The sequence below is a fragment of the Cryptomeria japonica genome, chromosome 10 (assembly GCF_030272615.1).
Source record: "Cryptomeria japonica chromosome 10, Sugi_1.0, whole genome shotgun sequence".
NCBI classification, from domain to species: domain Eukaryota; kingdom Viridiplantae; phylum Streptophyta; class Pinopsida; order Cupressales; family Cupressaceae; genus Cryptomeria; species Cryptomeria japonica.
The window spans coordinates 920173344-920183636 of NC_081414.1; positions in this window are offsets into that span (position 1 = coordinate 920173344).

The following is a 10293-nucleotide window of genomic DNA, read 5'->3' on the forward strand; positions in this document are numbered from 1 at the left end:
AATCCAGAGCCCGCAACCAGTCCTCATAACAATATAAATTCTTAGATATGTATCAAAAAAATCTATAATATCATATAAAAAGATATTTCATGCACTTTGCCCTCAAGCTTAGATATATTTATAAATAGATAATCAAGACAACGTTATATTATTCCATCCATTTATTCCATGCAAGTCACTTATTTATGAGAATATAATGGTGTTACAAGCTTTTAGAAATTCAGATTTAGATCTAAGTACAACAACATTTGTAAATTACAGCATCTGTGGATGTGGATGATGAATTGACTGCAGGGCATTTGCAATTTGAAGTAAAAGTGCACTGTTTACAATCATCTACAAACCAGCATTTTGGCAGATCATCTGCATTTGCTCCTCCTGTTAATACTGCTGCTCTTGCATGCAAACATACAAACCCAAATCAATATTAACACAATTCAATTCATTACAAATGTTACCCAACAAAAATAAATAATATCATTCAAAGTTTACCTGCTGCTATGAGCATAACAATGAGAAGTGTAGAACATAAGGAAGTTTTTGTTCCTGCCATTTTCAATTTGCAAGTGCTTTTCAGAAGAAAATGTGTTACATACAAGGGCCTTTTATAGGACATCCTTCCTTATCTTCCCTTTCAAATTATTTCTAATAATCAAGTTAAATGTTATGATAGTGTGCAACATAAATTGGAAAGATTTCTGATATGGTTAGGAATTGTTTTACTTTCTTAATCTGTCATGGCTTTCCTTTTTCTCAGTTGTCTTTGCTCCACAAAATCCTTATTGTGTACATCATTGATATTGCAGGTTTGTTTGTATTTAAAATAATGGATAGATTAACATTCTTATCCATAGGTATTGATTTATGACACACGTTCATAATGTTAATTGAATGAATTTTATACTATTAACTTAACTTAAATAATAACGAGGAGGTGTAATAGATAAAATAGACAAGTCGTTTGGGTCTCATGGAGAGGTGCTTTCTAAAATATAGAGTCGGAGCTGTAATAGATAAAATAGGTAAGTCGCTTGGGTCTTATGGAGAGGTGCTTTCTAAAATATAGAGTCGGAAGATTTTTTAGCAATATTTTAAAACTGTTGGTCTCATGAATTTTGTAGTGCAATTCATCTTGAAAGTTTATGCTCCAAAATTTAAGGAAGCTCGTGGTCTCATGGATAAAGTACATTTGTTATGTAGCATAGGCTACAGATGAAGTTGAATGTTTATACCTTCATAGGCCTTGTTTATGTCAAAATGCTCATGAAGATCTTGATGTTCACTTGTAATTAACTTAGAAAGAAAATACCAAGGAGACCATCACAAATACATAGATCCATAACAAACTCCTAATCTTTGAAGCCTTGAATGCTTGATCTCTTGCTCTTGAAAATTTGGTATAATATTGTTGTCCTTTGTTTGTTATCATATCAAAATGAGGGACAATACCTTGCTTATATACCTCTCCCAAGAATTTTGAGGTGCAAGACACAGAGAAAGCCAAAACAAGAAAATATTTCCCACCAAATCAAGCCAACCGTTATGTGAGTTAAATTTGGGGTTAGCCTAAGTGGAGTGGGGCACCCTAGGCACCATGATCCATCCAAACCAGGCCCAAATTCGGACCTAAGGTCCTAAATGAGGCAAGGAAGTTGGAAACACGTACTGAATTGAGCTAGGTCAAGCATATTGGGCACAACACTCTAGGAATGCTAAAATGGGGCCTACATAAGCATGAATTTGCATAACCTGGTACAATTTTATGATACTACAAGATGATTACTCTTTGATGATGATGTTAGAAGAAGGGCCAAGGAGCCTAGAATTGGTTATGGATGTGAATCCATTACATATGGACTTAAAGAGAAGATTGTATTTATTGTAAGATTTAATTACTTGGTGTTGTGTGCTCATGACAATATTGTATCCCACTCTTAGTCTATTTGTATATGAATGATTTGAGATGTATTACCCATTTGAATACAAAATGCATTATTTATTTTGTGTCTTATCTTCACATGTGAATTAATCTTGAACAGAGTGGTCCTAAGAATTGTTTTAGAATAACATGCATGGTTATATGGATTTTGGTTGTTCTCCTTATTTTTCAGTCTTGAGTTATGGATCTAGTTTTGAGGACTTATTTGGAGAGTTAAAGAAATGGTTTGTGGCTTTAGAAGTATTCTCTTTGATATGAGAATGATAAATTTATTTGATATACCTTTGGTATGAGAGGTTCACATCTATTTGTAATGTCATATATTGCACCTTGTACAATTCCACGTCACATGGCACCTTTGCTTTAAGTTGATTTGGAGATGATGACCAAGCTTCCACCTCATCTACTTACTAAGCCTACATCTCTTCCATCCTTTTTAGATGGATTCTTAACTATGTGGACTATTTTATTTTGCAACATGTGTGCATCATAGAGATGTTTGTGCACCACACATTCATCTCCCAAATATTCAGACCAAAGGTGGCCATTGAGACATTACACCTACTAGTTTTGGCAGTGTAACACCTCTTGTGCACACCGAAGTTGGGACACTTCTCTACCCTTTATCTTGCTACTTTTTTCTTAATTTTACCTCTATTGCATTGTTGACTCCATTGGTTGTTTTCTTGCAACTTGAAGCTCTCACACAATCTTCCATTCTTTTGTAGAATTTTCTACTACTTTTTTTGCATCTCGTTTGTCATTGTTGTGCTCACTCATCACACTCTCACCGTCATCACAAATTTCAAGGGATTTGTGCTCATCTTCACTTCAACAAGCTTCCATTTTTGGTGTTGAAGGAAAATTTATTCTCTTTTTCATTACATATTTTTTAATTTATTCATTTTTGTTAGCATATCATTTTATATTGTCTCTCTTTAATTATTTATTTCATTATCATTTATCTATCTATCCATCTTGGCTATCCATGGAGGTGGAAACACCAAAAAATGGGTTTGATTGTGATAAACTTCTAAATCACAATCCTAACATTTTCATCTTTTCTCTTTTGTGTGCAGGTTTAGTGAAGAATGGAGTAGCATTGACTAGAGGCTTCCTTTGCTAGATTCTTTGTGAAGTTCTTTCTCTTATCTCTATCTATTCATTTGTTTAATTCAGTTAGTTTTAGTCCATTGTTTATATTTTTATTGCATTTAGTTCTTAGAAAATGTATTTGATCACTTTTTCACTTTCTAGTATGACCTATGTGTCTCATCTATATGGGACACTAGTGCACTGCACTGTCATACTTGATCCATGCATACATCCCAAGTAGAGAGCTCACAAAGTCTATCATAATGTCTTAGTGACCTACACTTTTAGTTCCCATAGTTAAAACACTTTTATCTGTTAGCATTAGAGATATCTGCACACACCTTTCATCCTTTGAGTAACTTAGAGGTTAGAGTACTTCAAAGGTTGCTTTGAGTGGAGAGGAGGTTAGTGAGTCCTCAAGGGGTTTTACCACCTTTCACAACAATTCACTTTTCCTAGCCTACCCTATTGTTTTCATATTTCATTTGATTTAAATTTTAAATGTTGATATCATTTTAGTATGGGAATGGTGAAGGAGATATTACATTACACAATTTGGTACAAGTTGGTGTGGAACAAGAATATGGTTTGATAATTTGTAGGTTCCCTTTTTGGTCTTGTTCTCCTTCCTAGGTGTTTGTTTTCACATGGTTGAGTCTGAAGAATTTGGGAAAGCTATGGATATTGGTGGTGATAGATATATTGTGTAGCATACTTATTTGTTGGATATGCATATCATTATATGTTTCCTTAACACTATGTAATTGAAAAATTAACCACATCCTATATGTGAATAATTATAGATAGAATTTGTATGCTTTGATCTATTTTTAGATTTGATATTACTTATGTAATGGTAGTTTCTAGATATATGTCTAGTTATCATCTTTGATATATTGGTTTGTTGATTATTGATGTAATGATGAGTTTGCTCAAATGTTTCATTATATTTAGATCCCCAAGTTAGTTGGTAGGTTTTCTATGACCATTTGTGCATTGGTATGTCGCATTGAGATAGGAGGATGCATATAAAAAGACTTGATTATAGTTTAGAGTTAATGTCTTGAAGACATGCAGTTCTATCTATGATGGTATAACTTGGTTTGAGGCATGGTTAGTGTTGGTGTTTCCTATTGATGTATCCAAGCATCCTCTATGAGTAGCCAACCTCAATTTTCAAAGGCTTGGATTAGATGCCAACTAATAGGATGTTAACTAGGGATAAGGGGCCAGTTATATCCTCTACACTTTAGACTTTGTTAAACCAAGGTGGGTGAACCTTTTAGAAATACTTTGTGATCCTAATTCATTTCCTTAAGTACTAAAACAAATATGTTTTCAACAGTTGAGATAGTCAAAGAAGTATTAGACTCAAATGGATATGGATTTTATGGCTGATTAGTACACTTTAAAGCACCTTGAGAACAAATAACTCTAATACTAAAAAAATAAAAAATAAAATAGAGATAAATTATAATTTCTTTGACTTTGAAAACATGCCAAGGTTAACAATATAGAAAACTTGAACAATGCCTTTCCATTGGGCTAGATGAACTATTATTACAATATAATATATTGAAATACTACAACATCCATTATTTGAGGCATCCTCTCTTATATGATCAATACCTGATATTAACCACAATATGAAAATGAATTAATGAGTTATGCCTTTATCCAATAAGATCTATACAAAACCTCTATGAATAGTTTAAGCATTTTACTGTACTTTATAAGAAGCTCAAAACCATACATACATCAACAAGATAGTGCAAAGGTAAAATTAGAAAGATCATTGATCATTGATTCAACAAGATTTTGGAGCATACATAGTGGAGACAACTTATGAATAAATGAAATTGATTCTAAGATGTTTCCGAAATTGCAAAGATTTCATATATCAATCGTAAAAACTGAAATAGGACATGAAAGTTGAACCAATATTGAATTATATACCTGTGGACATGATATGCAAATTCACCTTGGTGAAAATAACTTTCTAAATTTACAAGACACAAAAAACCTTAAAATATACTACTAAGTGATTCAAAATAAGGCCTTGATTGACCTTTTATAGGAATAACGATGTAACAAGATTCAAGCCTTTTACGATTTTTAAAAGGCAATAGGTGACCCCGTGACACAAAAAAAGACAAAAAACTTTTGGAAGTCTTGACAAAGACACACATTCTTTTCTTCTCTTCGTAGGTGGTAGCTGTTGTAGATGATTTGGAATCCTCCTTTTCTCACACAAGATCACTTATCAAGCTAGAATATTAGATAACCCTGGGTAGACCTATTAAATTCACAATAACAAAGAGCAACTTATTTTATCTTCCAAAATATTTTCATTAAATAAACAAATCTTTAACGAAAATTCTCCCTACAAGGCTATAAACTAACCACCTAACTAAATCCAATGCCTTTTTACATCCAAACATAACAAAGAAATTAAAAAAGGCAGGAAACAATGATTAGTTTTTTAATTTAAAAATACAAAAATTGAAAAGAGAGAAAAGGAGAATTATAAAACTCCCAATCCATTTTCTTTGAGTTGTTGGTTCTACTTGATATGTCTATGGTATTCTTCATCATCAATTTTTGTCCTTGCAACTTCAATTCTTGTTATTCCATTATCAAACTTTGATAATGCATCTAAATACAGTCCTAGCTTCCTCATGGTCTATGTCTCATCAACAATTATGTCTATCAACATTGGATCCATAATTGTCTTGATTTCTAATTTCCACTTTGATTTTGGCCTTAATACCTTCCCATCCTTTGGATCCCTTCTCCCTTACATCTAGCCTATAAATACGAGCAATTGTAGTGACTAAGTAAAGACTCACAAAGACATTTGGAACCACTAATCTTCCCAGATTCAAGCTCCAAATATTGCATACTAGAATCCACTCTTTCTTTTTGTTGTAACACCTTCTCTAGAGATTGAAACCTCAAGGCTCAATCATGAGATCCATGTATACAATTGTGTAATCAATGAGAAACTTATCTAGTTTAGTACCAACTTTGGCCCTCTTTTGAGTGTCGATTGATCCTAGAAGCCGAAAAATGATTTCCTCTAAGAACTTCCTCTTGCCCTGGCTAGAGGATTCAACCATTCTTCACTTCTAGGGTTTAAATAGATAAGAATGAATAGACAATTGTTAGGATTTTGAAAATCTCAATCTTGCAAAGAATAGTCACTAGAGTTTTTTTTACCATATATAATGGCTCTCAGAAAAGATAAATTTAGAACATAACAAATAGAACAAGGAATACAAGTGAGTATAGCTTTCAACAAACCCCAATGCTCAAGAAATTGAATTGCTGAGAAAATACAGAGCATAAGAAAGTAACACGAGTGCTTAGCAGAATCAAAGTAAAGCAAATTGATCAAAACCTTGGCTTAAAATAGTGAATAGGAGTCATTAACTTTAGATACATATGTGTTAGGTTTGTACGAAGTAACCATTAATTTTTATATTTGAATGTTACAACGACAACAACTATTTCTCTCTTTTAGGTGGTGACCAATGAGGATATGACACATCACTTACCTTATTCCCATGTTAAAACCCGTCACTTTAAAGAATTTTGAAGTTGTGGACTTAACCTTGACGAGAACATTCACTTAATTGCACAACCACACAATCAATCTTAGCCATAGATCTTGCTTGATGTAGATACACTTTATCCTAATGACACCTTGGACATGTGGGGACGATTGGTCTATCGTGTAAAGCTTTGAATTTGCTGTAGAAGCCAACTAGTCCACATGTAGTGATTCATTCTTGGTGGGGCCATTGTGCCACATACATGAAGTAGGGTTGCAGACTTAGCTTGGGTGAATTGTGCAAGTGCACGAGCATCTGGGTTGTCGATTTGGGGAAACATACACGATCAATGTCACAAAGGAAAAAGCCTAGGTGACAAGAGAGCTAACACATAGGGCTAGTCAATGCAACAAAGTAAAGGGCTTAAGTTATAACATAAGTGATTGGGAACCGACAATAAAAGGTCAGCACACAAATATAACATAGCAAAGGAGAAACTTTTAATGCTTACCTTAGGGTTTAGGGTTTAAGTTTTAAGAGTAGTGCACATGACCTTTTAAGACTTTAAACGCAGAGTAACACCTATTTTCTAGACAAAATTTGGTCATCCCAACAGTTAGCTTGGATGAATTGTAAATAGTTGTGGTTGCTATTTCAAGTTGCATGATTGAAGTAGTTACTTAAAAGCCTTTTTTATCATTTGAATATGATATTTTTTTCTTGATGTGAGGAGATTTTTTCTTGATGATAGTTATCATGGTTGGTTTTTGAGGTATATTGTTGGATCAAGAGAGCACGGTGAAGATTCAAATATTACATGGATGGTTAAGGGATCCTTTTCCCTTGTTTGTGATTCCTATGTGTGTATTTACAATGTATGATGTCAAGTGGGAGAATGTTAGGATTAAGGTCCCATCTACCTTGTAAAACCTATGACATGGTTCCAAAATCCTTGGATAGTGTCCCAAGACACTTTGGGCATATTAAACTTTTTTTTTAATGTTTATTCTCACTATGGGTTGTAGTACTTTCATAAGAGTGATGGGTTCCACTAGCATTGGTAAAGGTGGGTTGTAAACACAATTATTTAAATTTTCTTTCTTCATGCGTGGATACCTAGAATGAGATAATTAATGACATGGGAAGTGGGCAAATGAATGACTTTTTGAGTTCTTTAAGTGGGTGCTTGGAAGAGGTAGCATGTGTCTCTTGGTATTTTTGAATGAATAGCCTTCTTTGGATGCCTTGTTTGGTGGTTTTGGAGCTCTTGCCCTTATATATCACTTTATCCAAGTTCCTATAAGTAGAGTCATATCCTTTTTTCTTCTTCATATATTTCTTTATCCATACTTGAAGCAATGATCTTATCGTTATTATCTCTCAATTTCTTTTCAGAAATATTTTTTTCTACAATTTTTTTTTTGAAATATTTCTTGTTCCATTCCTTTATCTAATGTTTGAGACATTTTAGTTTAGAGGAAAGCTAGAACATTCTAGAACCCTCTAAAAAAGTAGCTATCAATCACCATTGTTTTGGGAGGGGGATGTACTATGGATCTCTAAACCACATAGACTCAATTCTAAAAGGGGCCTTGGATGAGATCTATTATCCTAAATGAACACATAGAACAAAAAGTGGTTTGATCCAAATTGAGGAAGGATTGAAGCAATAAAGTCCTAGGATATTGATAGCCAACTAGAAGAGACTAAAGATCTATCCAACCTCTCAAGAATTCAAAGAAAGTCTTTCCTTTTGTTTGACCAAGTAAATGTAACATCAATAGTAATGTAGTTAAAGAAACCATTGTTTGAAATAAAAAATTGAGATCCTCCATAGTTTTTGTACTTAAATGATACCTTCTAATTTTTGTAAGTCAACTATGGCATTGAAGTCACCCCCAAAAATTACCAGGTCATGCATTAGAGGCTAAAAGATAATAGTCAAGGATTTCCATAATTAATTTTATTTGTGTAGTGCTAGCAATGTTGAATATCTGGGAAATTGAGAGGGGGGGTGAATTACTTGATAACTTAAATCAATTTCTTTTATTCTATTCACATTCGACCAACTAACAAAATTAATTGAGATAAATATAGCATGACAATATAAACATATAATAGATCACACAATGAACACTAGACAAGATGTGTAACCCAAGAAGGGAAACACAACACAAAATGTTAGTTCTCAATGTAAAACACCGGTTAAAGTGATTTTTACAAAGGGTGACTCATTGCTAGAATGCTCACTATAGGAGGGCTCACTACCTAGAAAAAAGGCTCATTGCTGAAGAAAGAGAGAAAGAAAGAAAGTATCCACGACTTAATCACAATCTGCAAAACTAGATTGCTTCTGGTGCCTCAATACCAACACACTCACATTTCACCAACAATCAGATATTTCCATTCCAATCTTGCATGTCTTCAATAACAATGCCACACTTTTTCCATGCTAACTTATCCAGATCATTCTCATATATATACTATCTCCGAGAAGCACAATCTTCTAAGTCGGCCAAGATAGATATCTAAAATAGGTCAACACTAAATATTTCAGTAGTGGGAAGGAATGACAAGTAGACCATACCACAATGCACATCAATGATTGGATCAACACGTTACAATCATTACAAATTCTGGACCCAAATCATGACACGCATGTTACACAAAACACCGTTACACATCTCACATTCCAGACTTAGTTTGGTCCCAAACATCATTGCCCAAAACACCAAAAATAAGAATGGAACCAAGATACACATGACTACCATTAATCAACATCATATACAATGAATAGAAATATCTGGATCACCATCAACACATCTTCTTGAGCATTAGAGATTCCAGATCACCAATACCTAGAACATTAGGGACATCAATGACAACCATCATATTCATAAACTACACATATGCAATAATCTCTCCCTTTGTCATTGATGGCAAAATCCATCAACGACAAACACATGACACTATCTGCACAACTCTGCAACAACTACTTAAAAATTCTCTGAATCTCTCATAATATCTCCCCCTTTAACATCAAGGACAAAGGCGGGCATAACTCCCCCTATAAGGAAGCACCCAAGCATTAGTCTAGATAAAAATATGCAAGTTGTTCACTAGACCAATGCACAACCAAATGTACATTAGTTCAAACTAGGAATGGGTACTGTTATTATGAAGATCCGATTATTAGTGAGAGGGGGGGTGAATCAGTAATAAAACAAATCTGCAACACTTCACAAAATTGTATCGGTAAATACTCAAACAATCTACTAAATTGATTTCACAAACCATTCACTCAAGTGTTCATCAATATGTAAACATAGTAAAGATATCAAATGCACAAATAAACAATGCATCCACCATATGAACACATAGATTTTTGATGTGGAAACCCAATTATGAAAACCATGGTGGGAATTAACACCCACAAAATGTATTTGCACTCTTTTGGAATGCGCCCAGTTAAAGGCCTAGCTCGATTAAGAGCTTTACAATATGCCCGGTTAAGAGCAGACCCTGTTAGGATTCACCTGATCAAGGGATTTTGCCTTAGCCCTATTAGGAGCTCTACCCTATTAAGATTAACCTTGTTAGAGGATTTCAAGATCAAGTTAATGAGCCACCTGATGAAGGGATTTACAATATCATACCTGTTAGGATCTACTCGGTTAATGGATTTCAAACTGTTGTAATTGTTAG